The sequence below is a fragment of the Dipodomys merriami genome, unplaced genomic scaffold, assembly GCF_024711535.1.
Source record: "Dipodomys merriami isolate MVZ:Mamm:240054 unplaced genomic scaffold, mDipMer1.0.p SCAF_9, whole genome shotgun sequence".
Taxonomy (NCBI): domain Eukaryota; kingdom Metazoa; phylum Chordata; class Mammalia; order Rodentia; family Heteromyidae; genus Dipodomys; species Dipodomys merriami.
Window position 1 is genome coordinate 51,979,513 of NW_027206512.1, and position 16,520 is coordinate 51,996,032.

Sequence of the window (16,520 nt, forward strand, 5' to 3'; positions counted from 1 at the left end):
GGAGAGAGGCTAGGATTGTCCAAGATCCTAGAGGAAATGAATTCATTTGGGATTCACTCCCTGCCCCCCAAAGCTAGCCTGTCCGTGGCCTCTTAGTGGCTCTGGAAGGTTCCTAGCATGGCTAGACTTAAGGACCAATATACTGCAACCAAGAGTTTATTTGAAAGAAAATTCCTCACATCACCAACTTGTGTTTGTTGGGCAGGGTCTCCCCCAGAGGAAGTCTGGCCAACATGACCCCTTACCATGGGCTGCACAAGAGGTCTAGGAGAGGGCGCTTTCCTCTCCATACCCTTATGTACTTGGAGCCCTTAGAATAATTTTATTACCCATTCAAAAAGAATTTGGGGCTGGGAATGTGGCTTAGTGGTAGAGTGCTTGCCTAGTATGCGTGAAACCTTGAGTCAGATTCCTAAGTACCACATACACAGAAAAAGGCAGAAGTGGTGCTGTGGTTCAAGTGGTAGAGTGCTAGCCTTGAGCAAAAAGCAGCTCTCGGGATAGTGCTAAGGCCCTGAGGTCAAGCCTCAGGACTAGAAAAAAAAAAAGAGAGAGAGAGAAAACTTTGGACAGGCGAAGCCAGAGGATAAGTTAAGGTCAGGAGCTGAAGGCCAGCTGGAGCAATGTGTGAGATATGCTAATATTAACGTTTCATTTTTTTTTTTTTTGGGTCCAGTCGTGGGCCTGAACTCTGGGCCTGGGCACTGTCCCTCAGCTCTTCAGCTCAAGGCTAGTGCTCATCCACTTGAGCCACAGCACCACTTCCGGCTTTTTTCTTTTTGCTTATGTGGTGCTGAGGAATTGAACCCAGGGCCTCATGCATACAAGGCAAGCACTCTACCACTGAGCCACCTTCCCAGCCCCTAACGTTTAATTTTTTAAGAAGTTTTTTTGAAATTCCTGTTATGAAGGTGATGTACAGAGGGGTTACAGTTTAAAGTTTACATTTTTTTTAAAGAAAAGAAAGACTTGAGTTAGAAAGGCCGTGATTGGCCATCAGAAGGATGCTCGAGTGAAAGAGCCACAAATGCTGCTAGTTTCCACGGGAGCCCAGATCGGACGTGTGCGTGCACCGCGTGATGTCCCAGTGAGAGGTACTCCGGTCCACAGTCCCAGCAGCAAGGACACCTCGGGCCCTGCAATCTACATCTGCTCAAGTGTGCCTTCCTGCTGGCCCTACCTGGTCTCAGAGAAACACTGGGCCTAGAAAGTTTTACTTCAAGCTGGGTACTAGCTACTCAGGAGGCTGAGATCTGAGGATTATGGTTCAAACCCAGCCTGGGCAGGGAAGTCCATGAGACTCTTATCTCCAATAAATTACTCAGGAAAAAGCCAGCGGAGGCATTGTGGCTCAAGTGGTAGAGCACTAGTCTTGTAGCCCAAAGAGGCTCAGGGACAGTGCCCAGGCCCTGAGTTCAATCCCCAGGACGCACCAAAAAAAAAAAGCTTTTACTTCAGGGCTCCAAAAGGTACAGACCTAAGAGCAAGTTTTTCATGGGGCAAGTCCTGAGAATGTGCTGAGAAGGTGTGTCCAGCCTGTCGAACCCCTATAATCCCTTCTCGGTCCACTGGAGGGGTAAAAGGTGGGGAGGGTACTGCGGGAGCTGGTGCAGCCAGTTGCTCCAATTTGGGATTACTGTGGAATCCAAGGGGGAAGGAATGCACAGCCTCCCTCCCTCCAGGCTGAGTCACCAAATTCAGATTAAACTATTTCTTCTAGAAAGGAAACTCAGGATAAGAGCGTAGGGTTGGGCGTCACCAAAAGACTCCAAAGCTCAGAGCACAGGCCCCAGCTCTATCCCCGGAGGGTAGCATTCTGGTGGCTGATAAGGCTTCGCACCACTGGTCCCCAGTGAAATAAGGATAACGTTGGGGGCAGGGGGCAAAACTCATCTTCCTGAGCTCTAATACCCTGTCCTGGGCTTGTCCTTCCATTCTTTCTTTCTTCTCTGGCTCCCCAGGTTTGGGGGCTTTTTTGTTTGCTTGTTTTGTTTTTTCCAATCATGGGGCTTGAACTCAGGACTGTCCTGGAACCTCTTTGCGCTTTAAGACTAGTGCTCAATCACGTGAGCCACAGTACCACTTTGGGCTTTTTCTGGGTAGTTTATTGGAGATAAGAGTCTCATGAACTGGGCTGGGAAGGTGGCTCAGTGGTAGAGTGCTTGCTTTGCATGCCTGAGGCCCTGGGTTCAATTCCTTAGCACCACATAAGCAAAAAAGAAAAATCCCGGAAGTGGCGCTGTGGTTCAAGTGGTAGAGTGCTAGCCTTGAGCTGAAGAGCTGAGGGACAGCGCCCAGGCCCAGAGTTCAGGCCCCATGACCGGATCCAAAAAAAAGAGTCTCATGAACTTCCCTGCCTGGGGTTGGCTTGGAACTGTGATCCTCAGATCTCAGCCTTCTGAGTAGCTAGGATTACAGCTGTGAGCCACCAGCACCCAGCTCCCCAGTTTACTGGCAGCATGCTGGTCGCCATTGCCTTTCCCTGTCAGCAGGAAGCGCTCATCCAAGGCCACAGTCATGAGATGCATTCGAAGGCTGGGGAATAGACAACAATGGCTGGTCATGAAAGGATTCACCTTTCCATTACACCAGTCTGGATCCCAGGCTACCTCCTCCAACTAAGGGCTCCTTGTCTCTAAGGGCCATCAGCAGCTTCCCTGAGCCAAGAAGAATAAACATAGTCCTTTGCCAACGAGTAAACGCCAGAGTAAACACCAGAGTCCCCATTTCTACAAGGAAGTTTCTGTAGGGCCTAGCAGTAATCAGAAGGCTGTGCTCAGGGGGTCCAGTGACCACGTCAGAAATGGGGTGGAGCTGCTTGTGGAAACCTGGCTCTGCACCCCAGATTTAGCTAACTGAGGGCTCTGCCTGGTGTGCAAATAATAACGGTCACTAATTCAGCAGGTTTGCAGCTGGGTTAGTCCTGTTCATCTAAAATGGCACCCAGTCATCTTTCTTTTTTTTTTTTTTTTTTTGGGTCCGGTCATGGAACCTGAACTCTGGGCCTGGGCACTGTCCCTCAGCTCTTCAGCTCAAGGCTAGCGCTCTACCACTTGAGCCACAGCGCCACTTCCGGCTTTTTTCTTTTTGCTTATATGGTGCTGAGGAATCAAACCCAGGGCCTCAGGCTTGCAAGGCAAGCGCTCTACCACTGAGCCACCTTCCCAGCCCGCACCCAGTCATCTAAAGTAGGCACTTTGACAGTAGGCTGAGTGACAAGAAGTCTTAGAAATTGTCCCATTGGCTCCAAAGTATGGCCTGAAACCCCAGTTAAGCCTCTTTTGTCAGGTTACACAGTGCATTTGAATGCCCAGCATTTTCCCCTAAAGTTTGGTTAAAAACTTCTACCTGCTTCGGGCAAAGGTGCTGGAACAGATTCCTGTTTCACTTGACATGCCACAGGAATGTGAACAATCCCATTTACCAAAATGCTTAACTTTCCAGAACCCAAGTCAAGTTGGTCATTCTTCATTCCCCAGAGCATCGCCTGTCGTGAGAGGGAAATGTGTCTGCATCAACTGCTTATCCAGAGAAGATTCTGGTTCTGCTGGTTCTGTGCACATCAGAGTACATGCCTACAAGAATTCAAAACTTAATATAATTTTTCCAAGTCTTTCCATTTCCTAACAAATGGGGCAATGTCATTCTTTCTGATGGAGGCATAGAATTCCATTGTGTATATATACCAATTTTCTTGATCCATTCATCTACTGAGGGGCATCTGGGTTGGTTCCATATCTTAGCTATGGTAAATAATGACATAGTGCTGGTAGCTTTAGTATGGTCTTGTTTGTGAGCATTTAGGTAAATGCACAAAAGTGAAATTGCTGGGTTATAGGGGAGCTCTATGTGGAGTCTTTTGAGGAATCTCCATACTGCTTTCCAAAGAGGTTGAACAAGTTTACACTCTCACCAACAATGCAGTAGGGGTCCCTTCTGTCCACATCCCTTCCAGCATCTGTTGTTATTAGAGTTCTTGATTATGGCCATTCTAACTGGGGTGAGGTGGTATCTCAATGTTGTTGTTGTTGTTGTTTTTGAGGGGGGGGTCCTGTCGTGGGGCCTGAACTCTGGGCCTGGGCGCTGTCCCTCAGCTCTTCAGCTGAAGACTAGCGCTCTACCACTTGTGCCACAGCGCCACTTCTGGCTTTTTCTGCTTATGTGGTGCTGAGGAATCGAACCCAGGGCCTCATGCATGCAAGGCAAGCGCTCTACCACTGAGCCACCTTCCCAGACCTCAATATTGTTTTGATTTGCATTTCTTTTATGGCTAGGGAGGTTGAACATTTCTTCATGTGTCTATTAGCCATCCTTCTTTCCTCTTCAGAGAAGTTTCTCTGTAAGTCTTTAGCCCACTTATTTATTGGACAGTTGTTTCTTTGAGGATTTGTTGTTGGGGGATTTAATTTTTTGAGTTACAGGTGTATTTTAGATATGAGACCTTTGTCCATTGTATGGCGAGTGAAGATCTTCTGCCAATCCGTGGGCTTTCTATTGATTTTGTTAGCTATGTCCTTTGCCATGCAGAAACTCTGCAATTTCATGCAATCCCATTTGTCCAACCTTTCTTTGATTTGTTATGTTTCTATTAAGAAAATCTTGGCCTGTACAGTATGTTCTCAAATAAAATAAAATAATATTAAAAAAAAAAAAAAAGAAAATCTTGGCCTGTGCCAAGGAGACCTAGGGTTTCTCCTATTCCATCCTGTAATGAAGTAAGCCAGGCCCAAAGAAACATAGGCCCATGGTTTCCCTTATTTGCAATAGCTAGTATATGTCTGAGACAAGTAGAAATGGTCAGATAAGTTGATGTCAGGCAAAAATGAACCCCAAGATAAGGACTCAGATTGTTTTTCTTTCTTGCTATTGTTTCTAACATATTTATAAGATGATTTCTTTGTTGTTTTGAATGTCCCTCCCCCATGGTATAACCCCTGTTTTCACTGTATTTGATGTTGGTATAATTTGGGGAGGGGAAGGGAAAAAATATTGTTTAAATAGGGATAAAGGTGGACCCATTGCAACAATGAGATGTATAAGACGTTATGTCAAAAAATGAACTTTACAACTTTGGTGCTAGAGGAGGGTAGAGGAGGCAGGAGGGGGGGTTGGGAGGGAGATGGGAAGGGGAAACATAGGAGGAGACAACAATGCTTGATAAGAAATGTACTCATTACCTTGCTCATGTAATTGTAACCCCTCTGTACGGTATTTTCACAATAAAAAAAAAAGAAAAGAAAAGCATGTATGAAAGAGGGCAGGAAAAAAAAAAAGAATTCATAACTGAGCTGGGAACCAGTGGCTCAGGCCTGTAATCTTAGCTACTTGGGAGACTGAGACTAAGGATCATGGTTCAAAGCCATCCTGGACAGGAAAGTCTATGAGACTCTTATCTCCAATTAACTACCAAAAAGTTGGAAGTCAAGCTGTGGCTCAAGTGGTGGAATGAAAACCCAGGCCCCTGAGCTTAAACCACACACACACACACACACATACACACACACACACACACACACACACACACACACACACACACACACACACAATATTATATGTGAAATTCCCACAAATGAATGTACCTGAAGCTAGCTGGGATCCTTCGGCCTTCTGGGAGCACATAGCTGGCCTTGGACAAAAGTCAGTGTCCTTAAGACAGAGAGGACGGAGAGGAACTATAATCTGGTGGCTCATTGTGTAATCATTATCCAGTGTTCTATCTTGCAGGTGGCAGGACTCAAAGCCCAATTTCACTGCACAGTTAACTCTCATTGAATGAATTGCTATGAAAATGGTCTTTGGGGCTGAGGATGTGGCTCATCGGGGCAGTTCTTGCCTACTATGCTTGGTACCCTGGATTCACCCCCAGAACTGCCATAGATAGATAGATAGATAGATAGATAGATAGATAGATAGATAGATAGATAGATAGATAGATAGATAGACAGACAGACAGATATTATCAACCTTTTTTGCTTTTTCCCCACCAACAGCAGCTCCTTTTCCCAGGAAGGTAAGAAAGGAAGAAGCTGGTCAGCAGCCAGCTCAGAGATGGAGGAATCTTAGTCATTGGTTTCTTGCTTCCCAACCCAGCCAAGAAAAGCACATGGTTTCACAGATAGCAATAAAAGTGAGCTCATCTTCACTCAACATGGAAAGCAGTGAAAGAGATAGTTGTAAGACGAGTGCTGGGTCATGTGAACACTGGTGACTATTTCAACTGGGAATTTCCACCCAGGCGCCAGTGATTCACACCTGTAATCTTAGCTTCTCAGGAGTCTGAGATCTGGAGGATGACAATTCAAAGCCATCCAAGGCAGAACAATCTGAGGTGATTCTGTCTTTAAAATAACCAGCAAAAAGTGGGCCTGGAGGTGTGGCTCAAGTGGTAGAGCAACCTATAAGAAAACAATCTAAGTATATACCAGCCCTGAGTTCAAACCCTAGCACCACCATCACCAACAACAACGAATAAATAAACAAATAAAACCAGAACGCTAAGTTCTCTAAGAGAACTATTTCCCAATGTGATGTGGCATTTATGAATACTAAACAGCTCTCCCCATTACTGCTCGAGTAGAACTAATCGGGCTATAAAGTGTGAAGTGAGAAATGGACTCGGTGTGGTTTAATGCTAATTACTGCCCAGGTGACTGGCTGGGGCTCCCCAATCTGGGGAGCTCTGGAGATCAGAATCTGATTAGGAACTATTTTAAGACTGCAAGGTAAGAGTCTGTCCCGGGGCTTTCTAAATAGAGAGTCTGCAGTCTGCCCCACAGACCTGTTCCTCCCAAGAACCGCTCCAAGGACTCGGGTGATAGATGCAAGGTAGCTAGTGAGCAATAAAACCTTTAAGGGTATTTTTAAAATTTCAAAATGGAGCCAGAAGTGCTATGGCTCAAAATAGTCGAGCACTAGCCTTGAGCCAAAAGAGCTCAGGGGCAGTGCCCAGACCCAAGTTCAAGCCCCACAACCCAGATAGACAGACAGACAGACAGACAGACAGACAGACAGACAGACAGACAGACAGACAGACAGACAGATAGATAGATAGATTTTAAGGGGCTGGGAATGTGGCTTAGTGGTAGAGTGCTTGTCTACCATTGCATGAAGTCCTAGGTTTGATTCCTCAGTGCCACATAAACAGAAAAAGCACTCTTTTTTTTTTTTTTTTTTTTTTTTTTGTCGGTTGTGGGGCTTGTACTCTGGGCCTGGGCGCTGTTCCTCAGCTCTTCAGCTCAAGGGTAGCCCTCTACCACTTGAGCCACTGTGCCACTTCTGGTTTTCTGAGTGGTTTATTGGTGATAAGAGACTCACGGCCCAGGGCTGGGAAGGTGGCTCAGTGGTAGAGCGCTTGCCTTGCATGCATGAGGCCCTGGTTCAATTCCCCAGCACCACAAAAGCAAAAAGAAAGCCGGAAGTGGCACTGTGGTTCAAGTGGTAGAGTGCTAGCCTTGAGCTGAAGAGCTGAGGGACAGCGCCCAGGACCAGAGTTCAGGCCCCATGACCGGACACCCTCCCCCCCCCCAAAAAAAAGAATTTCATGGCCTTTCCTGCCCGAGCTGGCTTTGAACTGTGATCCTTAGATCTCAGCCTCCTGAATAGCTAGGATTACAGGGCTAGGATTACAGGCATAAGCCACCACACCAGCTTGAACTCAGGGCTTGGGCACTGTCCCTGAGTTCCTTTGCTCAAGGCTGGTACTCTATCCACTTTGAGCCGCAGCTCCACTTCAACTTTTTCTGTGTATGTGGTACTGAGGAATCAAACCCAGGGCTTCATGCAAGCACTCTACTACTGAGCCACATTCCTAGCTCTTTCTTTTCTTTCTTTCTTTCTTTCTTTCTTTCTTTCTTTCTTTCTTTTCTTTCTTTCTTCCTTCCTTCCTTTTTTCCTTCCTTCCTTTCCTTCCCTTCCTTCTTTCCTTCCTTCCTTCTTTTTTCTCTTTTCTTTCTTTCTTTCTTTCTTTTTTCCCTTCCTTCCTTCCTTCCTTCCTTCCTTCCTTCCTTCCTTCCTTCCTTCTTTCTTTCTTTCCTTCTTTCTTTCTAGACAAAGTCTGGCTTTGTAACCTGGGTGGACATCAAACTCATAGTCTTCCTGCTTCAGCTTCCTAAATGCTGGTATTACAGGAGTGACGACAGTGCTTGGTTTATTACAAGCATCTTGAAGCTGGAAAGCATGTCTTGCCCAAGGCATACACACCAAGGAAATGCTCAATGAAACCATGTAGGAAGAAGAGGAGACAGGAGTTTTGATTGTTGTGGTTCTCTGCCTATAGAGGACTGCATAGCTCTACCTATAGAGAATTGCTAACACTCTGCTGGCTAACTTCTCAGAACAAAGAAAGGGGGATTCCACTGAGCACTAGTGGCTCATGCCTGTAATCTTAACGACTCAGAAGGATGAGATCTGAGGATCGCAGTTCAAAGCCAGACAGGGAAGGAAAGAAAGTCGGTGAGACTCTCATCTCTCATTGACTACCAGAAAACTGGAAGTGGCGCTGTGTTGCAAAGTGGTAGAGCGCCAGCCTTGAGCAAAAAAGCTCAGGGATAGCACCCAGGCTCTGAGTTCAAGCCACAGGACCGCCAAAAATAATAATAATAAAATGAAATAAAACAAGGAGTGGGGATTCCTAGAGTGTGGCCATTGCTGAACATATAAGCTTTGTGTTATTTATTTATTTATTTATTATTTATTTATCAGCCCTGGGGCCTGGGCGCTGTCCCTGAGCTCTTCAGCTCAAGGCCAACACTCTAACACTTGAGCCACTGCACCACTTCTAGTCTTCTGGTAGTTAATTGGAGATAAGAGTCCCATAGACTTTCCTGCCCGGGCCGGCTTTGAACCACAATCCTCAGATCTGAGCCTTCTGAGCAGGATTATAGGCGTGAGCCACCGAAGCCTGGCTTACTTTCAGCTTTTTCTGAGTTGTTACTGGAGACAAGAGTCTCATGGACTTTCCTGCCTGGGCTGGTTTTGAATTGCAATCCTCAATTCTCTGCCTCCTGAGTAGCTAGGATTACAGGCGTGAGCCACTGGCATCCGGTTTAGCTTTGTTTTATTTTGAAACAGGAAGTCTTATTCCTACAGAATTGTACAAATCAAAATTACTTTCTGAGCTGAGCATTAGGAAGAGATGAGCAGAAGGACCCAGAGCGCAAGGCCAAACTAGGTTCTACAGCAAAGACTTCACCTCAAAGTACCCAGACCGCCAAAAAGACAAAACAATGCCCAAACCCAAACCACTGTGCTCTTCCCAACAAGCTCTACCTTTGCCTTATCCCACATCTGCACTATAGGTAGGGCCATTCCTCTGTGGGTTGTTCATCTCTGCCTTTGGGGACCAGCCCTGCTAGCCAGTAGTCCCGAGCCTTTTTGTCATAACTTCTTGTCATTGACTGGATGGGCTATTGCTTTTGAGTTTCTCTTCCCGGCCTCCAACCCCTCCTTACCCTATCCTGCGCCTCTGCTGCAGCTAGAATAAACAACTGAAATAGCTACAATCTCACCAGCTGCCCGGCTGGCCTGAGTCCCCCCTTTTTCTCAGGAAGGACGCCATGTCTTCACAGCAGTCCGAAGCCAAGCCAGTTCTCTTTCCTTTTCCTTTTGGGAGACAAAGTCTCAACGCTGAGATCCTCCTGCCTCCACCAGGATTACCAATGTGAACTTCCACACGAGGCTCTGTGCTTCCTCCATCCGATATGAATCTCCTCTTCGTACCAGCAAGGATTTCTGTCTTGAAATACCCATGCAAGCCAGGAACTGGTGGCTCATGCCTGTAAGCCTAGTAACTCAGCAGGCTGAGATCTGAAGATCAAGGTTCAAAGCCAGCCAGGGCAGGAAAGTCTGTGAAGTCTTATCTCCAATTAACCAGCAAGAGACCCAAAGTGGAGTTGTGGCTCAAGTGGTAGCACACCGGTCCTGATTTCAAACCCCAATAGCCACACACACACACACACACACACACACACACACACACACACACACACACACACACACACACACACACACACACACACACACACACACACACACACACACACACACACACACACACACACACAGAGTATACGTGTGTTTATTTTATATAACTTTACATCAAATACACATGATTTTGCATGCCACTACAACTTACATTTTTGTTTTAATGTTTTTTTTTTAATTTGTTCCAGTCTTGGGGCTTGAACTTAGGGCCTAGACATTGTCCCTGAGTTTTTTTTGCTCAAGGCTAGAACTCTACCACTTGAGCCACAGCTTCAATTCTGGCTTTTGGTAATTAACTGGAGATTAATTCCATAGATTTCCTAGCTGTGCTGGCTTTGAACTGTCTTTGAACTCAGACCTCAGTCTCCTGAGTAGCTAGGATTACCAGTGCCCTGCTCTTTGTGAAGGAGGGACACAGTTACACCTCCTGGATCCACGGAGGATGGCATTTCCAATGACCTCAGGGCAGACAGGCGAAGGGACTGTGTGAAAGGTTCTGTAGAATGACAATAGTGGCCTGGCCCTTGGTGCCCAAGGCCCTCTGGGTTCCATCTTCCAACACGCTGAAGCAGCCTGGCAGGGCTCCAGCTGGACACCCGCTGCTGAGTCTGCTCAGACCAAGCCGGATCAGCACCAGGACAGGGGAAATCCCAGTGGGAGGGGGACTGGCTTTGGGTCACAGCAGCTTGGCCCCCCAATACCACACCACCCATTCTGGGAAGATGCAGACAGGCTCCCTCCCCAGCCACAGAAGCTGTCTATGCCCTTTGCCAGGAAGTCCAGATGAAACGCATAACTTAGCTCAAACAATGCAGGAGAGGTTGTCTGTCACCAAGGGCTTAACGTTCGTTACTCTGTCACTGACCCTTTGCTATGGGCCAGTTCCAGTCAGTGGAACTTTGCTGAACTCTGGACACAGCTATTGAGGAAAGCCAAAAAAATAGCTTTACAGTCAGGCACTCCACTCCTCCAGGTTGTATGCAAGTGACCTTGCACCCAGAGCTTCTCCTAGCTATGCTTGGCTTCTCTGGTTTCTAAGTGGGAAATAAAATAGAATTCGGAGACTGGCACCGGTGGCTCATGCCTATAATCCTAGCTACCCAAGAGGTTGAGATCTGAGGATCACGGTTTGAAGCCAGCCCAGACAGGAAAGTCCATAAGACTCTTACCTCCAATAAACTACTCCGAATAAGCTGAAAGTAAGCCGAACATTAGTGGTTCATACTTGTAATCCTAGCTACTCAGGAGGCTGAGATATGAGGATTGCAGTTCAAAACCAGCCTGGTCAGGAAAGTCCAAAAGACTCATCCCCAATAAGCCATCAGAAAACCAGAAGTGGGGCTGTAGCTCAAGTGGTAGAACACTTGCCTTGAGCACACAGAGGCTCAGAGACCTCTCCCAGGACCAACCCCCCCAAAATAGAATTTGGGACATCCAGATGTTCCTCTTCCTCACCCCTCTTCCCCTCCTCCTCCTCCCCCGGAGCTCATACACTTTGGGTGGCATTGCCACCACCCATAGGAGTACAGGTGATATGGACCCCTGCTTAGCCAGAGAGATTACAAATGTCCTCGACCCAAGCATGGGCTCCGAGGCAAGCGCACTATACAGCCGGACCAGTTATTAGAATGAGATTCACATGGGAACATCTGGAGTTCTTTCCTGATAAACTTGAACTTGGGAGGGTGTCAGTCTGGGCCTGGAGGAGTCTCCAAGTTTAGCCAAGAATGAAGACATTGCTGCCAAGACATACTGGCATTACTGAATTCCAGGATCATGTTAAGCTGAAGGCCAAGACTCACTCCTCCCTCCCTTCCTTCCCTCTTCCCTCCCTCCCTCCATCTCTCCCTCCTTCCCTCCCTCCATCCCTTCCTTCCTTCCTTCCTACCTCCCTTCCTTTTGTCTTTCTTCCTTCTCTCTTCTTTCCTTTTCTTTTTTCTTTTTTCCTTCTTTCTGTCTTCCCTTCCTCTCTTCCTTCTTTCCTCCCTTCCCTCTTTTCTCTCTCACATGGACATCACATCCCAGAGTAGCCTCCACCTCTCAATCCTCCTGCCTCTGCCTCCCATGTGCTGGAATTACAGGCATGCACCACATCTGGCTCTGAAAAACAAAAACAACCACAAAAAATCTGAGCAACTTGAATATACAAATTTTTACAAACATGATGAAACAGTGAAATGTTTATTCCTAGCTTTAGTATGCCACATGTTCCCCAAGTAAGGCAAGATATAAAACTTGAAATATAGTCCCATCCAAAATATGATTTAACCATAGATACCTAGAGGCAAAGAAAAAAATATATTAGATTAAATCCATCTGTGAATGTCAGATGCATGTTCTCCCTTTCTCTCTCTCTCTCTCTCTCTCTCTCTCTCTCTCTCTCTCTCTCTCTCTCTCTCTCTCTCTCTCTCTCTCTCTCTCTCTCTCTCTCTCTCTCTCTCTTTGGTTGGTCCTGGGCCCTGAACTCTGGGCCTGGGCGCTGTCCCTCAGCAATTCAGCTCAAGGCTAGCGCTCTACCACTTGAGCCACAGCGCCACTTCCAGCTTTTTCTACTTATATGGTGCTCAGGAATCGAACTCAGGGCCTCATGCATGCAAGACAAGCACTCTACCACTGAGCCAACCAGCCCCTGTTTCTCTTTTTTATATCCTATATATTTTTAAAATTAATTAATTTATTTAATTTTTTTGTCGGTCGTGGGGCTTAAACTCTAGGCCTGGGCACTGTCCCTCAGCTTTTCAGCTCAAGACAAGCACTCTATCACTTTGAGCCACAGTGCCACTTCCAGTTTTCTGGTGGTTTATTGGAGATAGGAGTCTCATGGAGGAAGTGGCACTGTGGCTCAAGTGGTAGAGCACACTAGCCTTGAGCTAAAGAGCTCAGGGACAGCGCCCAGGCCTAGAGTTCAAGCTCCACGACTGACAAAAACAAACAAACAAAAAACAAAAACAAAAAAAGGGGCTGGGAAGGTGGCTCAGTGGTAGAGTGCTTGCCTTGCAGGCAAGAGGCCCTGGGTTTCGATTCCTCAGCACCACATAAGCAGAAAAAGCCAGAAGTGGTGCTGTGGCTCAAGTGGTAGAGTGCTAGCCTAGAACTGAAGAACTGAGGGACAGGCCCAGAGTTCAAGTCTCACGACCGACAGAAAAAAAAAAAAAAAAAGAGTCTCATGGACTTTCCTGCCTGGGCTGGCTTTGAACCACGATCCTCAGACTTCAGCTTCCTGAGTAGCTAGGATTACAGGCGTGAGCCACCAGTGTCCAGCTATTTATTTGTTTTATATGTATTTGTTTGCTTGCTTGTTTATTTCTGTCAGTACTGGAGTTTGAACACAGGGTCTAGGTTCTGTCTCTTACCTTTTTTTTGTTTTGTTTTTTTTTGGCTCAAGGCTAGTGCCCTCACTGGAGCCACAGCTCCACTTCCAGCTTTGGTGGTTTATTGGAGATAAGAGTCTCACACAGACTTCCTGCTTGAGCTGGCTTCAAACCACGATCCTCAGATGTCAGCCCCCTAGTACTTAAAAGTATAGGCATAAACCACTAGGGCCCAGGATAAATAACTTTTTTTTTTGGCCAGTCCTGGGGCTTGAAGGCTAGCGCTCTACCACTTGAACCACAATGCCACTTCCAACTTTTTCTGTTTATGTGGTACTGAGGAATCAAAACCAAGACTTCATGCATGCTAGGCAAGCACTCTACTACTAAGTCACATTCCCAGCCCCCAGAATGAATACCTTTTATCATCAGAACAAAAAGAACAGGTTATAGAAATAATGGTCTCAGCCGGGGGCTCATGCCACCTAGTTATTCAGGAGGCTGAGATCTAAGGATTGCGGTTCAAAGGCAGCCTGGGCAGGAAAGGCCTTCAAATTCTTTTTTTTGGGGGGGGGGGGCGGGGGGGAGTCCGGTCATGGGGCCTGAACTCTGGGCCTGGGCGCTGTCCTTCAGCTTTTCAGCTCAAGGCTAGCACTCTACCACTTGAGCCACAGCACCACTTCCGGCTTTTTTTTTTGCTTATGTGGTGCTGAGGAATCGAACCCAGGGCCTCATGCATGCAAGGCAAGGGCTCTACCACTGAGCCACCTTCCCAGCCCCTGGCCTTCAAATTCTTATCTCCAGTTAACCACCAGAAAACAAGAAGTGGCGCTGTGGATCAAGTGGTAGAGCACTAGCCTTGAGCTGAAGAGCTGAGGGACTGTGCTCAGGTCCAGAGTTCAAGGCCCATGATGGACAAAAATAAAAAGGTCTGACATTGATGAAAATGAATTAAGCAACTCAAGGGTGGTGATGGGAGGAAGAAAATGAGAAAGAAAGAGGGAACAGCTGATACTAAACAAAAGGAAAAAATGTACATACATATCAACCAATTTTTTTTTTCTGGTCGGTCGTGGGGCTTGAACTCTGGGCCTGGATGCTATCCCTCAGCTCTTCAGCTCAAGGCAAGTGCTCTACCGCTTGAGCCACAGCACCACTTCCCATATTACCCAATTTGTAAAATATAGTTTTATTGTTAAAGGTCATGGAGTTCATAAGCAATGTACATTAAGATAATGATGATTTTGAAGATTAAAAAGTGTGACTTTAGCTAAGTACAACAATGGGTATTATGAAATCTATGTAGTCATATAATCTCAATAAAGAAATATTTGGGGGAAAAAAGAACAACAACAAAAAAATAAAGGTCTGAGTCTTAGGTGGTAGTGTAAGCCACTCTTGGGGGCAGAGGTGTAACTAAAGTGTTAGAGAGCCTATTTAGGAAGTGTGAGGCCCTGAGTTCAAACTCCAGTACTGATGAATATAAATAAATATGCACAATTCCAGCTATTAGAAAGTTTATGACATTTAGTTAGTTTTGGGGGAGGGGGTTGTTTGTTTTTTTTGTTTTTGTTTTTGGTCAGTCATGGGGCCTGAACTCTGGGTCTGGGCGATATCCCTCAGCTCTTTAGCTCAAGATTAGTGCTCTATTTGAGCCACAGCACCACTTCAGCTTTTTCTGCTTAATGTGCTGAGGAATCGAACCCAGGGCCTCATCCATACAAGCAAGCACTCTACCACTGAGCCACCTTCCCAGCCCCCAGGACATGTAGTTAGAATCAGGTTATATTCTTGGTGGGCAAAATCACTAGAGATCACATAAATAACAGAAATGGCCAATTATATTGTGAGAGAGTATAGCAGGGATTGTGGCAAATGGAGGAAATCTTCTCCCTTCAAACAGAGCAGCCAGACATATATTGTCAACAGCTTTGGTCCTGGATATTTGTGAAAATCTCTCTGTCTCTCTGTCTCTGTCTCTGTCTCTGTCTCTGTCTCTGTCTCTCTCTCTCTCCTCTCCCTCCCCACTCCAGATTGCTCTTCCAATCCAGCCTCCATATTGAACTAGACCACGCCCTTCTGCTTCAATACCCTTCCAGGTGATTGTCCTTTGCTTGCCAGTTCCTGATTAGATCTCAGCTCTCCAATCACCTCCTCTGGCTAGCCCTCTTGGGCTTCAATGCCTTGAGGGTGCCATGCCCTCTTCCTTCTAGTAGTTCTGCATTTGCTGTTTCCTTTCCTTTGCCGTGACCTCTGTTCCTCACCCCCTTTCCCCCCCCACCCATGTTCCTGATCTTCCTCCCAAGATGCCTTTCGGACCCTCATCTCTGAGTAAGGTCCTCACAGCATAGAGAACTCCCTGATCAAAGCACTCAGCTTTCTGGTGATCACCGCCTTCACTCACCACCAATGGAATAATGACCTTAGTGCATGCACAAGGACTCCTTCCATACCCACCAAAGGGGGGGGGGGAGGCATGTAGCAGGTGGACAAGAAATCATTTGTGAATAAATGAAAGGATGAAAATGAACCTGCAACTTGTACTCATTTAAATGGTAGCATTTTAGCTGGTTGTTATCTGGCTTCTCCTAGCCATTACTAATTTTTTTTTTTTGCCTGTCCTGGGGCTTGAACTCACGGCCTGGGCACTGTCCCTGAGTTTTTCCTCAAGGCTGGCACTTTACTAATTGAGCCACAGCACCACTTCTGGCTTTTTCTGTGTATGTGGTACTGAGGAATCGAACCCAGGGCTTCTTGCATACTAGGCAAGCACTCTACCACTAACCCACATTCCCAGCCACTTATTTTTTTTCTCTGACTGAATATCACAGGGGTGTGCCTGCAATGTGGATGCCAGCTAGGTCACAAGCACCCTCCCCCACCCTTTACAGAACATGCTATCTACAGCATTCCATATTTCTGCAGAATTTTTCATATAGCTTCCTAGCTTGCGTTGATCAAGGTTCCATTGAATAAAGATCTTTCCATGTTCAAACTCTGGGTTCCCAGCTTCTAGCTGGACAACTTCACTGTGTCCACCATCTGGTACCAGAGAGAGGGGAAATCGATTTGGCATTCATGTGAGATGCATTCACGGAAAACCAACTCTGCAGCCAAGACAGACACTGTGTCTAGCCATCTGGGGCTCTTGGAACAATGGAACCTAAGATCCAATCTTTCTGGACAGCTTTGAGTTGATACAGCCAGATGCTGAATCACCTCAGATCC